Genomic DNA, 17893 nt, shown 5'->3' with positions numbered 1-17893 from the left:
GCTTCCCTGATTTTGCACACCCCCACTCTCCTCCCACCACTACTAAAGCAGACAATAGCTTACCATGTGAAACAAGATGGACACGGTCTGGGCAGCTATGCCTGGCAACATAGGAAACTCTCATCTACTCAGGACACGAAGAAGAGGGTGCACCACACACTGAAGGAGTAGGCTTGATATTATCACTGGAGACATCTGGTGCTTTAACAGAATTAACAGCAGTATCACTACGCAATCATCACAGCCAGACTCCACACCAAAGTCAGAAACTACGAAGTGTTGTGAACCAGAAAGCAAATGAAAATATCTTGATTTTGATGGGCAACTTCAGTGGGAAAACTAGAAGCATAAATACAGGAAGAGAACAAACCATGGAAAAAGAAGGCCTAGGCAACATAAATGAAAATGGTGAGCACTTCAGTGACTTTTGTTCCTTCAACAGATTGGTGATAGGTGGTAGTGTTTTTCCACACAAAAGGATCCATAAGGTCACCACCAGTCAAAAAACCAGATTGATCACATCTGCATAAGCAGTTTTTCAGAAAATTGATGCAAAACATCTGCGCTAGAAGGGGAGCGGATTGTAAGTTCAGAACACCATCTGGTCATGATAAAACTCAGGTTCAAGCTCAAGATGTACACCGCAAAAGCAACCAAGCCGGAATTGAGATTCAACGCGGAACAGTAGAAGGATAGGGAGACAAGATCCAGTTTCCAACGGGAGATGTCCAACAGATATGCACTTCTGACAAACTTCATCCCAAAAGATGCTACCAAGGAACAAATTGGGAATACACCAAAACAGCCTTGCGAAAAAATACTGAGAGAGGACAAGGCATCACAGAGAATGGATCACAGCAGAAAGTCCAAGAAAAGTGAAGGAATGACAGGACAGAAAAGTAGCAGTCAACAATAGCAAAACAAGAACAGCCACAGCAGAAGCTTAGAAACCGTATTCAGAATACAACAGAAGAGTTAAAAAGACAGTAAAACGGGACAAGAACTTTGTGGAAAACCTTGCACAACAAGCAGAACAGGCTGCAGGACAGAGAAATGTGAAAGAGCTGTATGACATCCCATGGAAGCTAGCTGGGTCACAGTGTACAGTCAGTCAGCCAGTAAAGGGTAAGGAGGAGCATGTGCTAACAAACTCAAGTGGGCAGCTCAGTAGATGGAAGGAATACTTTGAAGAGCCACTGAACTGCCCTGTCCACATGGAATTTCTGGAGCTACCACCTGCAAATACACCTCCGCAAATAAACAACAAAAGAGGAAATCAGAAAAACCATTGCCCAATTGCCCATCTGAAAAGCAGAAAAGCACTTGGTCCAGACAACACCCCCACAAAAGCAATCAAGGCAGGTAGTGAGACATCAGTCAACACGATGTATAATCTACTTGGAAAATGTGGGACACTGAGGAGATCCCACAAGACTGGAAGCAGGGCTACTTGAAGAAATGCAAGAACTGGAGGGGCATCACATTACTGTCTGTTCCAGAAGTGTTCAATAGGATTCTCTTGGACAGAATGAACACAGCAATTGACAGACAGCACAGGAAAGAACAGGCCAGCTTCTGAAGCAGAGAGATCTTGTACTGATAAACAGCAACTCTCAGAGTGATCATAGAGCAGTTGCTTGAGTGGAACTCCACCCTGTACGTAACCATCACAGATTTCAAAAAAGCCTTCTACAGCATTGAGAGAGAGACTTTATAGAAACTGCTGCAACACTGTGACATCCCAACCAAAATTATTAACCCGATCCATTCAACGTATGAGCCCTCAATTTGCCAAGTTGTTCACAATGGTGTCTTGACAGAATCCTTCAGCATACTCTCAGGAGTGCAACAAGGGTATCTACTGTCATCTTTCCTGTTCTTGATCACAGTGGACTGGATTATGAGCAGGACAACAGATGGCCATCACTGGGGCATTCAGTGGACACTTTTCAAACAGCGAGAAGACATTGATTTTGCTGACGATGTCACCCTCCTTTCACACCAACATGAAAGCATGTAAGAAAAGGTCACAACACTAGACAAAAATGCCTCAATGATAAGACTGAGCATTCACAACACCACCACCATCACACTGGGAGGAGATGTGGAGCAGTTCACCTACTTGGGGAGTATGATGGGCAGAGATGGAGGAACAGACAAGGATATCAGTGCTAGAATAGGGAAAGCAACAATTACATTCAAGACTATTTGTCCCATATGGAGTTCACAAATAATATCTGCAAAGATGAAACTATGGCTCTTCAACACAAATGTGAAGCATGTGCTATTATATGGGTGCATGTGCTATTATATGGGTGCTGAAAGTCTCCAGCAGCTGAGATATTCAGGGGTCTTGCAGCCCAGGGGAAGTCTCCCTCAACGGCTAAGATTCTTGGGGGCTGGCAGCCACCTGGGGAAATTCTCTGGCAGCTGAGTTATTCAAGGGTCTTGCAGCCACCTGGGGGAAGTCTCCCTCGGTGGCTAATATTTGGGGGCTGGCTTAAGAGCATCAAGTGCTCAGACGCAGGGGCTAGGACCAGGCTTGCCCTCCAGTGTATCATCATTAAATTATTTAAATGGTTCTCAGTCCAATCTGGCAGCTGTTTCTAAGACTCCCTTTCCGTAATTAACAGCTGGTTCCCCATTACCCATAGGCACAAGTTGATCAGGCAGACATTCAGTGCAATGACTGTGTGTACTTTGATGTACATTTCTAGAATAAGGATTGAGTGCAAGTTATTGCTCTGAGGATCTTCTTTGCCAGGAGGTCTAAATACAGAGCCAAGACTTTCCTCTGGGCCCACTGGGCATAGGGGCAGGTAGTGGGTCCTGCCACAAGATTTCATGGGCTCCCAATAGCTTTAAGAAGGGCCAGAGGCAGGCATCATAGAGCACTGATTACTATGGACAGGCTGTCCCCTGGGGCACCTGGAGGCCTTTTCAGTCAACAGAAGAAAAAACTTCGTCACTGGAGTGACTGTCCTTTGAGACCAGATTTTTGTATGGGCCCGATCCAAAGGCCACTGAAGGCAATGTAGTAGCTCTACAACTACCACAATTCTCCAAGCATCAACCAACCAAGCTATAACTTATTTGATGATCCACTGCATTTTCAGTGTTTTGCCCATGTCTACTCCTTACATACACATTTCCAGATTTTGGACTGGGTGCAAGGATGAAAATTCTTGTTCTGAGGATCTCCTTTGCCAGGAGGTCTAAACTCAGATCAAAGCTTGGGCACGTGGGTAATAGGGGCAGGTAGTGGATCTTGCCCCAAACTGTCAGTGAGCAACCAAAGCAGCCATAACTGATTCAATGGTCCATTGCATTTTCAGTGTAGCGCCCGTGTCTACTTATACATACATTTCAGGAGCAAATTCTTGTTCTGAGGGTCTGCTTTTCCAGGAAGTTCAAATCCAGATATAGGTGGTGGGTCCTGCCCCACAATGTTGGCCAGCATCCTGGGCACGGACGTAGCACTGCTGGACCTCCTTCACCTGGACTTCCTCCATGCTGCAGCAGGCTGTGGCCTCATTCCACCAGGGTGGTAGCCATCCGGCATAGGCTTGGGCATTACGGCGCCTCACCTTGGGGTCTCGGAGTGGAGCCTCCTCACCCCAAAGTTTTAGGAGGGCCTGCACCTTTCGCCCAGTCCAGGAGGGACCTGACTCTTGTTGCCCCGGGCTAGCTCCTTGGACCCCTCTGAATGATTCCTTGAGGGCCCAGGAAGTCTCGGGCTCCCTCCTGGCATCCCATGTAGAACGCTGGCTGGAAAGGAGTGGGTACAAGCATGTTTGCACAGCAGCTTGTAGCTCTGCTGTTCAGGCACACTCAGAAATTTGTCACTAGAGTGGCTAGCCTTTTGAGACAAAATTATTGACCTGAAGATCTTCTTTGCCAGGAGGTCTAAATCCAGATCCAAGCCTTCAAAGATCCAGTGCTTTTGCATCCTGTTTTGAAAACCTGTCAGTTGGGAAACACAAAATCTTTTTTCCAACCTTTCCTAAGCGCTTTACTGCCCCTCCCCTCAATTATAAGAAGCACATCTCTCATACAGGCAAGCCAGAATCCACCTGGAAAAAGGGACATTTGATGAACACAGCAGGGGAATGAGGGAAACGGAATGTAGGAAATGAAATGTGGGAAGATGTTGTCAGATACCCACAGCCACTTGTGGGGCATTTTTTTCCCATGCTGCACCAGTGAAAATAGCCAGAATAGTACGTGGCACAGGGAACTGTGAGATAAATTCCCACAATACACTGCTGCAACAGTCAATTTAGGCAACTTGTGTGTGGCAGCAATAAGCTGATTTTATGGGGTGCATGTGGGAAGGTGAGGATGCTCAAAATCAAATTTATAAGACCCAGTGTTAATAAATTGATTTTAATAAATTTGATTTTAGCTTGTAATGGAGATGCAGCCTGAAAGTACAAGTACAATATAACAATTGGATCACTTTGCCCATGTTTGTTGACCACCTCAAAAAAATCTAATAGATTAGTAAGCCATGATTTCATGTCACAAAAGACACATTGACTCTTCTCCCGGACTAATGTGATAAGTGATGCATTGTGGGATGAAGGTGGACAGCCTTTGGTGGGGAAAGAACAGGTTAGGAGCTATCTAAAAAAGCTATATGTACATAAATCCATGGGCCCGGACCTAATTCATCCTTGGGTTCTGAGGGAGTTGGCATATGTTGTTGACGAGCCCTTGGCCATTATCTTTGAAAAGTCACAGAGATTGTGAGAGATCCCTGATGACTGGAAAAAGGCAAATGTAGTGCCCATCTTTAAAAAAGGGAAGAAGGATGATCCAGGGAACTATAGGCCGGTCAATCTTACATCAGTCCCTGGAAAAATCATGGAGGGGCTCCTCAAGGAATTCATTTTGAGGCACTTGGAGGAGGGGAGAGTGATCAGGAATAGTCAGCATGGATTCATGAAGGGTAAGTCATGCCTTTTCCAATCTGATTAGTTTCTACCATGACATAACTGGCTCTGTGGATAGGGGAAAATCGATGGATGTGATTTATCTTGACTTAAGCAAAGCTTTTGATACAGTCTCCCACAATATTCTTGTCAGCAAGTTAAAGGAATGTGAATTGGATAAATGGACAGTAAGATGGATAGAAGATTGGGTCCAACGGGTAGTGATCAATGGCTCGATGTCGGGATGGCGGTCGGTTTGTAGTGGCATGCCCCAAGGTTCAGTTCTGGGACCTGTTCTGTTCAACATATTTATCAATGACCTGGATGAGGGGTTGGATTGCACCCTCAGCAAGTTTGCAGATGACAGTAAGCTAGGGGGAGAGGTAGATACACTGGAAAGTAAGGATAGGGTCCAGAGCGACATAGACAAATTGGAAGACTGGGCTGCAAGAAATCTGATGAGGTTCAATAAGGACAAGTGCAGAGTCCTGCACTTGGGCCGGAAGAATCCCAAGCATTGCTACAGGCTTGGGTCCGACTGGCTCGGTAGTAGTTCTTCAGAAAAGGTCCTGGGAGTTGTAGTGGACAAGAAGCTGGACATGAGTCAACAGTGTGCCGTTGTAGCCAAGAAAGCTAATGGCATATTAGGTTGCATCAAGAAGAGTGTTGCCAGTAGATCCAAAGAAGCGATTGTTCCTCTTTATTCGGCTTTGGTGAGGCCACATCTGGAGTACTGTGTCCAGTTCTGGGCCCCCAATTATAGGAAGGATGTGGATACACTGGAGAGGGTCCAGCAGAGGGTGACCAAAATAATTAGGGAGCTGGAGCGTATGACTTATGAAGAAAGGTTGAGGGAATTGGGACTGTTTAGTCTGCAGAAGAGAAGACTGAGGGGGAACTTGATAACAGCCTTCAACTTACTGAAGGGAGGTTGCAAAGAGGCTGGAGAGAGGCTGTTCACAGTGGTCACGGATGGTAGAACACGGAACAATGGTCTCAAGTTGCGGTTGGGAAGGTCCAGGTTGAACATTAGGAAAAACTTTTTCACTAGGGTGGTGGTGAAGCATTGGAATGGTCTACCCAAGGAAGTAGTGGAGTCTCCATCCATGGAGGTGTTTAAGTCTTACCTCGACAAAGCCCCGGCAGGGCTGATCTGATGGGTTTGGTCCTGCTTAGAGCAGGGGGCTGGACTTGATGGCTTTTTTTGGTCTCTTCCAGCTCTATTGTACTATGATTATGTTAATCTACATATCTGATTTTTTTTTTTTTTTAAAAAAAAAGAATTAACACCTCAAGTTTAGTTTACTGGCCCGTAATTGCCCAGATCACCTCTGGAGCATTTTAAAAAAAAATGGCGTTCAAATTAGTTATCCTCCAAGTCATCTGTTACTGAGGCTGATTTAAGTGACAGCTTAGTATGATGGGGTGTCCACCCCGTGCAAGGCCTGAAAGGGGTAAAGTAGCTAAATGAGCCAACTACCGTTTATGCAGCACCTGGAAGAGCTAGGGAGCAAAGAGAACCAATTAGAGATGGCGCTTAGCTGGATAGAAATAGGAGGGGCCTATATAAAGCCCAGTAACAGAGATTAGAAGGGTGCTGCTGAAGATACAGAGAGGGGCCACAATCATTGTAAGGATCAGAGAAAGAAGGTATTAGCTCTGGGATACAGCAGTAATCAACAGGACCGCTAGTTCCAGAAGTCCTAGTCTTGAACACAGTGCAGAAGGAAGGCCTGTGTGCCCCTATCAGCCACTGGGGAAACACCATCATTAATTAAGGGGTAATGAAAGAGAAGGTTCTCAGGCACAGCCTTAATAGACTCTGATGTGCACAAACCACATTGACCAGCAAGAGGGTCAAACCATAAAGCAGGAAAAGATGAATCCTGAGAGAGCAAGACTAAGAGTAACTGCTTGTGACTGAAGGAAGGGACGTCAGCCTGACTGAGCTAACCAGCTGGTGTGGCCAGGAAGCATTCCAGCAATGGAGTAGAACACCCTGTGACAATTACCACAATTAGCAGTTCTGCAATTTTAAATGTGAGTTTTTTCAGAACTCAAATATATGCACCGAGCACTTTAGTACCACCCAATAATGGGTATTATGACTTTTTAACAACTGGTCATCAAATCTTACTATATCTAAATTATGGCAATGAGCCTGTGTTATAGCTCCACTGAAGCCAGAGAGGATGCCTTTGACTCAAAGAACTTAAAGGCAATATCAGTCCTATCCCATCTTCATAAACTTTATGAGGCCTTATATTTAATCATCTCTCACCTTATATCAAACAACATCTAATATCAGAACAAGCCAGATTTAGTCCTGCACTGGCCAAATATTAAATATCATCCACTATATAGAAGATAGATTTGAGAGAGGCATGAGAGCAGGTGCTGCACTCATAAACTTATTAGAAGTATACAATACCATAAGCTACCAAAACATGCTTGCCAGAGTCTAGAATATGATAAGGGTCCTATCAAATTCACAGCCATGAAATACATGAAGTGGACCATGACATCTGGTCTTCTATGTACTTTTACCCTATCTTATACAGACTTCAGGACCAACATTCCTCAAACTGGGGATCCAAACCCCCAAGTGGACTTAGGAGGGGTCACAAGGCTATTGTAAGGGATGGATCGCAATAGTCTCATCTTTACTGCTGTGCTGTCTTCAGGGCTCGGGGGCTGGAGAGCATCAGATGTTGGCCAGCTGTACAGCTCTGATGGCAGTGCCATGGCCAGCAGCAGCACTGTATCATGTCACCCTTATTTCCGTATTGCTACTGGAAGAGTCACTGCCTTCAGATCTGGACTCCTAGCTAGCAGCCACAGAACAACCTGCAGCCTGGAGCTCCTAGAATGGGTCTGACCCAGATCCCGCAGAGGCCCCTGCAGGGGAAAAAAGAAATTCCATCCTATACTAGGCTACCCAGGACCAGCAGCTGGAGCCCAGCATAGAGTGGAAGCCCGTGGTCAGTGCACCCCCAGTCCTGCCCCTCCAAGCTCACGGGCCAGGGCCCCAGCACTTGGTGAGGAAGTGGAGGGCTAGAGGGCCTTGGGTTACCTATGAATGAATGTGGGGGATACTACAGAAACACTCTCTACTCCTGTCTACAGTGCTCTGGGTGGTTAATCACTTTGCCCACCTGTAAGGCCAACCCATCCCACCACAAAATTAAGAATCCCCCATATCATTTCTGCACTGTTGCTGATGGTAGCGCTGCATTCAGAGTTAAATGCCTGGTCAGCCCTGAAGGTAGCACCACCACCAATAACAGCATAGTAGTTTGGGTGGCAATATTGTGATTCCTTAAAATAGTGTTGCAGTCTTCCCCCCACCAACCCCCTTTTGGGCTTGGGACCCCATGCTTACGACACCATGAAATTCAGATTAAGTACGTGAAACTGCGAAATTTACAATTTTTAAAATCCTATGACTGCGAAATCGAGCTGAATTTGATAAGGCTCTCGTTACGATGCCTGACTATTACCTAGTGCAGCTCAACTGATCTCTTCTGGAGAACAAATATTAGAACTGTGCAAAAACTAGAGCTTTTGGAGACAACAAAATGGCCTCCCATAGACCAATGCGCCAGCACCAATCATCAATATACATAACTATGACAAACCCATATAAAGAAATAAGAGAAACGTCATATATGCCTATGATCACAACATAGGAGAAGGATTTTACCACGGTTGAGAGCAGACTGTCGTATGCATTGAGCAGATTACTACCACAAGAACTAGCTTTGTGCCATCATCATCAAAACAGAGTTAATAGCTTTTTTACCTATGTCATCAGGAAGCCAAACAAACTAAACATTACCTGGGATAAAATCCCACTGGCTTATCAACCAAACCCCCTCTACATCTGATATTGGACGGACCACTTTCCTTCAAAGCACACATAGAGAAGATGGAAGGGAAAGTTAGTGCCTGCAACAACATCCTCCAAAAGTTAGTCACCTCTAAACGGGGAACTAGTCCAGCTACTTTATGAACCACGGGTATTACAGCAGAGTGTACATGTACAGCGCAGGAACAATCTGTCTAAGGCTAAGAAACTAGACCCTGGTCTAAACTACAGTTAATAACAGGCATTCTAAAGCCTACACCAAAGGATAAGCCTGTACGTACTGGTATTGCACCACCTGATATCAGGAGGAAGGTAACAAGCCAAAGCCAAAGATCATGACAAGTAAGACTGAAGTCATCCATTATATTTTCATACAGAAACAATCAAAGACTTTAAGTCACGGAAGAGATTTATAACCATTGTTGTCTCTTTGGATAAACAGCTGGCAAGGCTAACAGGTTGAGGTTATGGAATTAAATGTCTACATGCAGTTGGATGCACTGAAATAGATCTGAAACCCCAGGAGGACCTTCCAAGAGATGCCAATAGACTGTTCAACTTGGTGAAGCATGGCCTGTGTATACAAACTGCTAGATCAAAGACTAACTTGACCAAATTGGGCTACCCTAATGACAAGAACATGAGTGCCATAAATTGCGGACCATGGAGAACCTGTTCATCGGCTGATTCCTTGGGAGAGAACTATACTTGTTGTAGGAACACAAAAAGAGCCATTTCTTGCACATAGTTCTGGAAAAAATTCCAGTTTATGACAAGGACATAGAAGACTGTGGTGGGTTTCCTGTTATTTTCCTTCCTCAATAACATTACATTTAATTACATTATGACTGTTGTTGCTGAGCAGTTCAGCTATAATCACCTCTTGGACCAGTTCCTGTGCTTCACTTAGAACTAACTCAGGAATTGCTTCCCACTTGTGCATTCCAAAACTAGCTGCTCCAAGCAGTAATGAATTATGTCTAGAAATTTTATTTCTGCATCCCATCATGAGGTGATGTGTATCCATCAATATGGGGAAATCACTGAAATCTCTCGTTGTTATTAGGGGTTTCTGGTTTTGTAGCCTAATTTCCCTGAGCATTTCACAATGACCATCATCATCTTGGTCAGGTGCTTGGTGGTGCATTTCTACTGCTATACTCTTACTATTCAAGCACACAATTTTCTGCCCATATTCTGTAGTACAGTTTGATTACATCTTAAGATTTTTACTATAACTGATGCTTTTCTTTCACAAAGAGCGCCCTACGCCCAGCAGTATAACCTACTCTGTCATTCCCATGTATTTGGTATCCTGATGTTATCACGTCCCCTTGATTATCATTGTTCCATTCAGGGACCATTTGTAGGCGGTCAGGCCTAGTGCCTGGAGTCCAAATATCAGAGCCAAAAGATTGAGAGTTTCGGAGTCAGGAATCAGAACTGAGGGTCAGAACCAGATTAGCAAGATCTAGAAAAGCCAGTAACGGTTGGTTCTGAGGCAGGAGCAAGGCTAGGACAGGAGTTGATGGGAGGCAGGACAGGTTCTAGACTGGAGCTGTGGAGGAGTGAAGTATGACCAAGATTTGCCAAGAGACAAGCCCAGAGAGGCAGAAGGCTCAGGGGCATGTCCGCTGAGCAGCCAGCAAGCTACTGCTGCTGCTCCGCTTAGGAACGGGCCAGCTGGCTTCCTCAGCCAAACCAGGCACGGAGGTCCATCAAGCAGCTTAGCTGAATCATTAGGATGTCAAGAGTACTGAGCAGGTACAGCTGTAGGGCTTGACTTCTGACACATTCCACCGAGCTACTGTAATGCCTGTTATAGTAATATCCTCATTTCACACCAGACCCTCAAGTTCACTCATCTCAGTATTTAGACTCCTAGTATCTGTATACAAGCACTTACCAAATTGTCCATATTTAGTTGCTGGCCTTCATTGATGTAATTGAATAGGACTCTTATTTCACTGCTTCTCTTCAGTTTCTACGTATAATTTATCAACTTCCATTTCTTCCTCTTTACTAGGATACAGAGTACCCCCTTTAATAAATTTTCTCCTAAGGGATGTCTCTGTCATAAAGACATAATAGTTCCTGCACTAAATGACTTTGCACTTAATGCATCTTTTCATTTATATTCCTTCTTAAAACACTTCTTCCATGAAGTCTTCCAACAAAAATCCATTCAGAAAATAAAGTTATCACAGCACAATGGGAGTCGACTTTCAATGGGTCATGTAGCACATAAGAGTCCAAACTCTATTGTCTGTCCATTTTTAATATATTAATTCCTTGGTGTTGGGAGCATCTTTTTCTCTCTGTGAGCATGGTGCAGAGCATACCAATGATGATCAGTAGACAAGAAATGCTTTTTAACTATTCCTCCACTGGTGAGGCGCACAAAGAGAAGTAACTTAAGTCATGAGAGAGGAAAATTAAAAATATTGTAAAAGAATCGCAAGATGTGCTTATAACAAACCTAAATATCGATATATCATTTTAGCTATTTTCTTTCCTATTACCCTTCTCCACTGTCCCCATTGCTTGCTGCTCCCATTCTTTGTCACATGTCCAAAATTAGGTTATAAACTCCTTTGGGCAGGGGATGTGTTCTATTTGTTCTTTTGAGCGTCGAGTACATTCTGAACATTATTGAATTAATCAGGAACTGAAACCCAGAAGCACTAATTTCCAGAATGAAAAACAGCAGTTCCAATTAGTAATTCATATAAAAGCTGACGGCCAGTATGTTGGTATATTGTTCAAGCATTTGACTTCTCTCTGATGCTGTAAAATTCTTGATACAGTTTTGAACTTTTTGATTCCATTCCTAAAGTCTTCAGTAGTTTAATTCAAATGTAGAAACAACACAGGTAGTCAGGTATCTATTACCTGGGGTAGGTAGAGAGGGTCTGCATCCAAAAGTTTCTTTTCCAGACAAACTGAGACTTTTCCTCCTGCACAATAACGCCTCTTTCCTTTTCAAGAAAATGGATTTCCTGGCATTGCCTATTAGACTCATGCCTGTATAATTTAGGGATTGTACTCATTTATTTTTTTTTACGTTACAAAGTCTGATACAAATGTGAGAATGCTTGCAGTCCCGAGAGAGCTCACAGTCTCTCAGCCCAGAACTACAACATTTGTAATAGAAAGTGAACACATTATGAAATAGTTCTCTTTTCAGTTTTTTCTTGAAAATCCAATCTTTCCTGGGCAGTTACCAGATTAAACAGATGAACACATTATGTTTTCTCTTGCAGTTTATGACTTGCATGAGTTTAGTTATTTAGAAAGAAGAGTAACTAAAATGAGACAGCAGTGTCCAAATCCCATGAGGTGCTGAGTACCGTTAGCTGTTATTGCAGTCAGTTCCAATTAAGGATGCTCAGTACCTTTCAGGTCAGACCCTTGAAATTAAAAACAAAACAAAAAAAACCCACAGTTAAAAGTCCATTTCAGACATACGAATTACACACAACAACCTTCTTCCTTTGTATATAGTATTCTTGGGCGCAGACAAGATGATAGATTTCAGTCACCTTGGAAAGTGAAGAAGTTCATAGCTAGATCTGACCTCTGCAGTTTGGGATGATAATGAACGTAAATCAAATGAATGTGTAATTTTGCATATTTTCCTACTCTCTTTTCCCCTCTAGGAAAACGAGTCACAATCAGAAATGGTGTCTCAGAATTGCTGCAATAGCTTCATTTTCTCTAACAATTTCCCCACTATATTCCCTATTTCTCCTCTCCACACTAAACCAAAAAAAAAAAAAACCCTTCAGTAATTCTTATCCACAGTGTAACGACCCTCCTATCAGTTTACAATCATTAGATCGAATAATCTTATTTCTTGGGGTTTGTGTTTCTATTTTGATTTAAAACCTACAAAATGGTGAATGCGTGTATAGTGATGCACAGGTAAGCAGTGACAGCAAGCCATGTGGGTGAGCAGTAGCAAAGGACTGTCTGGTGACATGCACCAAGGAGATATAGTGCACAGGGAAGCACATGAGAGACGGTGCACGGAATGAACAGAATTGATTAGGATTACGCCTACTGAATATGAAGCAAACCCCTGATGTTTCTGCAGCTGCTGCCAGGAAACAGCTACACATTCTCCATCACCTCAGCATCTTTGGGGCCACTATTCAGACCAACGTGGTTGTCACTATTGTCCCAAATCCCCAGCGCCATTGCCCAGAGCAAGTCCCACATTCTCTATTACTCTCAAACACCAGAGGCCAAACCAAGGCCAGCCTGTATTTTTCTACAAACAGTAGCTTACTAGTCCAGGCCTTTTTAAAAATATAAACCTCGTTCCTGCTACCACTGACAGGGCCCACTTTTAAGGAGCTGACATTTGAATGGTGCCTGTTGAGCAGGGCACACTGCACACAAGTAAAACGCACCCATTATCACTACAAAGGGGTTTATTAGCAGGGCAAAAGTGACAAAGAAACGTGAACAGCACCAGCACTTTTGGCCTCCACCCTCCCACCCCAGGCAGGCACTACAGAAAAAGGGAAGCCCCCCACCCCCCCCCAGAGAGCAGGAAAAGCCAATCTCTTCACTTTCCCGACAGATCCAGCAGAGAGGCCAACAGGGGAGCGCCGCTGCCCAGCTAACCCAACTGATTCCTCCTGGCAGACCCGACAACGGGCAAAGCCAAACCACGACTGACCTGCGCGCCTCTCTAGGAACACTGGGCCAGGCCCGCTCCTGCAATGCCAGGCTCTGCCTAGGAGAGAGAGAGACAGAGAGAGAGATAAAATAAAGTAACATCAGCGAATACACCGCAAGAGAGAGGCCCGCTCAAAGGCGATTGTAACAGCCGCCCGGCAGCTACCGGCCGGCTGGGGACATTTCCAGCCACACACAGGAGAGAGAGATCTACAAAGCTCTGCCCCCTTCTTCAGGATTTCCACTGTGACTCGATCAGCTGCACCCTGTCCTTGTTCACCTCTCGCCGGCACAAACGAGCCCACCTTTGAGCTGTTTTCTACGTTTAGAAAGGGGAGATGAGGCTTTTGCCAGCGAGAAAGACCCCCATTGCCTCCCTACTATCGGCCATTACAGGAAGAAGCAAAGGAGGGTTTTACGACAGCTCCCAGCATCCTTACTGCCTACAACTCCCAGAGTGCACATGCTCAACTCCTCTGTTAACTCTTTGCTTACACCCAGGCAACTTTGTGCCACCAAAGCTACAGTCTGTTTCATATACTTGCCCCCCTACCACAATGTATAAACAAAATCTAACATATGGTATAGTAACAACAGGTATTATATTAGCTTTCTCCGCTCCAACACACACGTAACAGGGGTCCTTGGTCATTTTAGTGGAAAAGGCTATTTTAAAATTCCTCAGTACAATAACAGATCTGCAAATACAGTCATCAAATGTTTATTATGAAATTGCACATTCAGCTCTATTTTTTGGTAACTATCTGATTTTTCTTACAGATTTCTATATTTCTGCAGTGCAGAGTTGCTGGTTGCCATTATTATATATTTATTTGTTTTGCCTTTTCTCTTTTGTAACATAGAAAAAGCAGATGAAAGCTCTCCTAACTAAATGCATTTTCCTACATTTCAGAAAACAATTTCTAATAGACACATTAATTGAAAAATATCTTTACAACCCAAAAAGACTTTCAAAGGGATACTATATTTTTTCACAATTAAGCTAATGTGAAAATCAGTCATACTGTCATGTTGCTCTTTCTGTATATGTTACATATATGCACTCAATATATGTATCACTAACACTTGTAGCAGTTGTTCAGCTTTTTCAATTTTAAAAGGAACAACAAACTATGTGTGTACAAATTATCGATTGAAAATTGAAAAATAAACCACACGACCAGAGCCAGTAAATAAAATAAGTAATTAAAGAGGGGAAGTTAATTCATGAACTAGACCCTTACAATAAGAATTCCTGGATTTTAATTAAAATCAGATTTTTTAAAAATCCCTGTTTATGTTCTATAAATAGAGTTTATTTGAATTAATTTTAAAAAGAACGTTGTACAGCAAATGCAAATCCAATGGTTCTAATTTGTAGTGCTACAAACTGTAACATGCTCAGACGTGTAACTGCCTGAAAGACTACACAGAAATCTGGCTTATGCTCCAACCTCTGAAACAAATGCAAATATCTAAAACCATTCTGCTATTTCAGTAAAAGTAAAATACCAGGTAAAACATACTATCTGCCAGATTTTTCATACAAACGTTTTACTTTTAAAAATAAATCACTAAAGATTTACTATTTATTTTAAACCATAAACAATACAGAAAAAGAAGCATATGGATTTTTCTTTTTTTAAAAAAAACTCTTCTATAATAATCACATGGGTACTCTCTTATAAACTTTAATTTTAATTAGCATCTTTCAAACTTAAATTAGCATATCAGCTTTAACCAAGGAAAACACAACAGGAAAAGCATTTCTCCATGATAGTCTTTTCCAGATATGTACTGTAGGTTTTTAAGACAATTCCAATACACGACATCCCAAATGGCACAAATACAATTATTTAGAATTTATTCCTCACTGTAACAATTTTTAGTTTGGTATATTTTTCAAAATTTTCATGGAAAATACAATAGATTAATAGCTTTCTTAGCGTAGCTACACTGTTACCTCTTTTTGCACATCTTCTGTCTATTAACCGACCTTAAGTATTTTATAATCATTTTAGATATACATATTAAAGGAATGAAAAGGATAACACTGTATAAGAGAGTCTCAGAAACAAATTGGGAGTATAAATGACCTTCTCTCATATTCCAGACGTACCTATAAATGTGTGCTCACTGGTATGCGATTATACGTTCCATAAGGAGGTTGGCCTCTTCATATTTTATTCTCTTTTAACCCCCAAATTTATAGATTTTAAAAACTGGCATGTTAAAAGGGCTTAAGGATTTCAATTAAAAGAGTGTTATGTTTTGTCATATCACCATAATCCCTCTTTTAAAATCACTTAGAATTTCAGCATAACCTAATTAAGTAATTTTAAGTAAGTCTTAACCCAAATACATAGCTCTAATAAAATTGTGTTCTGCAAAAAGGGAAAATGGACTCCTGAAATGGATTCCTCAGGTACAAAGAAAAACATTTAAACATTTGTCTCCCTGCAAATTTTGAAATATTAACTATTTTATAGTACCTACGTTAAAATACCTAAATATTTATACGAATACAAATTTTATTCAAGGCCGAGCATACCATTTCATTGCAATAGCATTTATTTATTTATTTTACATTAAGCAGCAGCTTTTTTTCCCCTTTATAGAGGGTGAGAGGGGATGGGGGAAGAAAAAAATGCTGCAAAACACTAACTGTTTCAAGGTATTATTTGTTTCAAAACTTAAGAAAAAAATCTACTGCTTTCAGATATTCCATATTTTACCAAAGAAGATGTTTTTGTTTGGATTTTGCCTTTTAAAAGGCTTCAGAATAACATGATGGATTTTATAGATTTCTGGCCATTTTAACCTTTTTTTTTAGTCACAAACATCCAATTTTGCTAAATGAAATTTACTTTATTCATGTGTCTGAATTATCAAAGTGGAATAAATTGTCCAAAATAGAAAGATCAAGCAAACTACCATAATATAATAGAATGCCTAACACTTTAACACAACTCATCTCCCTGATATTAATGTTATATGGTATGATTATCAAAACCCAAATATAGTTCATGGACATAGAGTCCTTCCTCACAAAGAGGTTTTCTTATTGACAAATTTGGCCTCAAGGATCAAATTTTACCCAAAATCATCCTGTCTAGCACTTTACGTTACTCAGAAACTCCCAGTTAATTTTACTTAACTGAACTCTTTTTGAGACAAAGATCTTTCCTTCCAATTAATCCAAATACACTATTTTAAATGTTTAATGCATCAAATGTATTTCTTAATACAGGATGATTATGAAGATTTGGGAAGTACTAATTTTTCAACCTTTTTTCAAACCTAACCACAAAAGAAGAATGCATCTTTCACCAGGAATTAATTTTGTATTCTACTGTGAGTTGGGCTTGAATACGCACAGTTCTAAAGTATTAAGTCATCCTCCTATAACCATATATTATTCACGTGCTTTCACAGAGAAATCCAGTATGACACTACTTTCCTTGCTGCTTTTGTGTAACCGATCAGACCTCCTAAGCAATTCATACTAATTTGTTTGCATTGCAGCATTTTAACACCCCATCCCTCAAAAAATGGATTTCTAGGAAATGTCACCAATAAATTGCAAAATCAAAAAAGAACAGAGGATCAGGCACTACTTAACACTCGCAGAAATGCTATTTTTCTCTTCATGTCAAAACCCATCAATAATAAGCAGTACCTTACCTGGGAACATGTGCCCACCTCCCTTGGCTGGTCTTCATTCTGTCCAGAACAGGAGCTATTCCACATTCCCTACAAAATAAGAGAGAACAGCATTAGATTAATGGGTGTTGAGCCTCATTTGGGATAGTCAATAAAATCCATTCACGTTATCTGGTCTTCATGAAGCTTCATAACTCTTGGCCTGAAAAGCACTTTTAACACCATGATTTCATTTTCATTAAGGCCATGGAAGAATGGTTTTGACGGGTACAATGCAAATTTTAAATATTATCTCCATATGTGTGCAAGAAAAATTCCACAACTCCTGTACCTTGTCAGGAGTAATGTGGAAGCGTGTACATTTCTGTATACAGCACTTTATCTTGATAGTTAATTTTACATGTCATGGAATCCCTTTCATCTTAAAAAAGAAAAATTCTATTTATTTTAACGCATTTCAAAGTGATATTTGCAACTCATAAGTTATTTGTAGGGAGGGAGGCATGGGATATTTCCTTCCACTGCAACCTTTCCTTTCCCTGTTCTGACCCTTGAACAACTTCCCAGACAGCTACTGAATTACCCCTTTCCTTTATCTGTATTCTGTGATTTGCTTTCATGTCCTACGATCTACAATTTGTCCTAGCCTATAGGTTTGAGACCTTTGTTTAATTCTCTTACCCGTAAAGAAGTCCACAACTAAAATTGCCACTTGTGCCCTATTTTCATGCTTTATTTTTCT

At 41.8% G+C, this 17893-nt stretch overlaps 1 long non-coding RNA gene across 7 annotated transcripts in view; it reads right to left on the bottom strand.

The window, feature by feature from the left end:
- The window catches only part of LOC142014636 (uncharacterized), a 28992-nt gene extending 15122 nt beyond the window's left edge, over window positions 1-13870 (bottom strand). For 4 of the 7 annotated variants that reach the window (XR_012646008.1, XR_012646009.1, XR_012646007.1 and 1 more), the window contains exons 1-3: window positions 13490-13870; window positions 10709-12212; window positions 64-201 (exon numbers count right to left, since the gene is read on the bottom strand). This is a non-coding gene — a long non-coding RNA (uncharacterized LOC142014636). The remainder of the gene's footprint in view (window positions 1-63; window positions 202-10708; window positions 12213-13489) is intronic. The other 3 variants (XR_012646005.1, XR_012646006.1, XR_012646004.1) reach the window with 1 other exon arrangement.
- Between the last annotated feature and the right edge of the window lie 4023 nt (window positions 13871-17893).

Source organism: Carettochelys insculpta, chromosome 6 (genome assembly GCF_033958435.1).
Source record: "Carettochelys insculpta isolate YL-2023 chromosome 6, ASM3395843v1, whole genome shotgun sequence".
NCBI classification, from domain to species: domain Eukaryota; kingdom Metazoa; phylum Chordata; order Testudines; family Carettochelyidae; genus Carettochelys; species Carettochelys insculpta.
The sequence above is the reverse complement of the archived record's forward strand: the minus strand, read 5'-3'. Positions and strand labels throughout refer to the sequence as shown.